The following is a 952-nucleotide window of genomic DNA, read 5'->3' on the forward strand; positions in this document are numbered from 1 at the left end:
TTGTGAGCCACCATGTGGTTGCCGGGAATTGAACTCATGACCTTTGGAAGAGCAGGCAATGCTCTTAACCACTGAGCCATCTCTCCAGCCCCCAAATGTAAAGTTATTTAAATATATGTTTTAAAGAACTCTCACCACTAACTTTTGTTGCAAAAGAAAAAAAATCACTGCTGCATTAAATGAACCACATCATGTGTTGAAGAAAAAAAAAGACAAGGAGTAAAACAGGTCCCTCAGTGACACACGCTGTGGGATTTTCTGTGACAGGGCCTTGCTGTATAGCAGCTCAGGCTGGTTGAACGGGCAGCAATCTTCTTGCCTTAGCCTCTAAGATGCCAGGATTCTAGGTGTCAGTCACTGCAACCAGTATATCTTTCAGGCCTTTTTGGATTGGTTAGGAACTTGGCATACTTTCTTAGCATATAATTCTGCAGGAATTCAGGGATGGGCCTGACACACAGCTCTTAGCGGAGAAGCATCCCTCTCTCTCTTTAATATATATTTATTTATTATAAATATATAATATATTTATATAAAATAAATATATTATATTTATTATATATACTTTATATATATTCTTTCTGACTGCATTATGCTTGCATGCCAGAAGAGGGCACTAGATCTCATTAGAGACGTTTGGGAGCCATCATGTGGTTGCTGGAAATTGAACTCAGGACCTCTGGAAGAGCACGCCACCTGCACTCCAATTCCAGGGGATCCAAAATCTCCTTCTGGCCTCCTGAGGCACTGCATAAACATAGTACATAGATTTACATGCAGCCAAAACACCTATCCACATAAAATTTAAAATTAAAAAAAAATTCAGGGGGCTGGAGAGATGGCTCAGCAGTTAAGAGCATTGCCTGTTCTTTCAAAGGTCCTGATTCAATTCCCAGCAACCACATGGTAGCTCACAACTATCTGTAATGAGGTCTGGTGCCCTCTTCTGGCC

General features: G+C 40.9%; 1 protein-coding gene across 1 annotated transcript in view; it reads left to right on the forward strand.

Annotated features, from left to right (window-relative positions):
* The window catches only part of Nup210l (nucleoporin 210 like), a 109,083-nt gene that overhangs the window by 10,723 nt on the left and 97,408 nt on the right, over positions 1-952 (forward strand). The gene's annotated exons all lie outside the window — the stretch shown is intronic.

Source organism: Microtus ochrogaster, unplaced genomic scaffold, assembly GCF_000317375.1.
Source record: "Microtus ochrogaster isolate Prairie Vole_2 unplaced genomic scaffold, MicOch1.0 UNK16, whole genome shotgun sequence".
NCBI classification, from domain to species: domain Eukaryota; kingdom Metazoa; phylum Chordata; class Mammalia; order Rodentia; family Cricetidae; genus Microtus; species Microtus ochrogaster.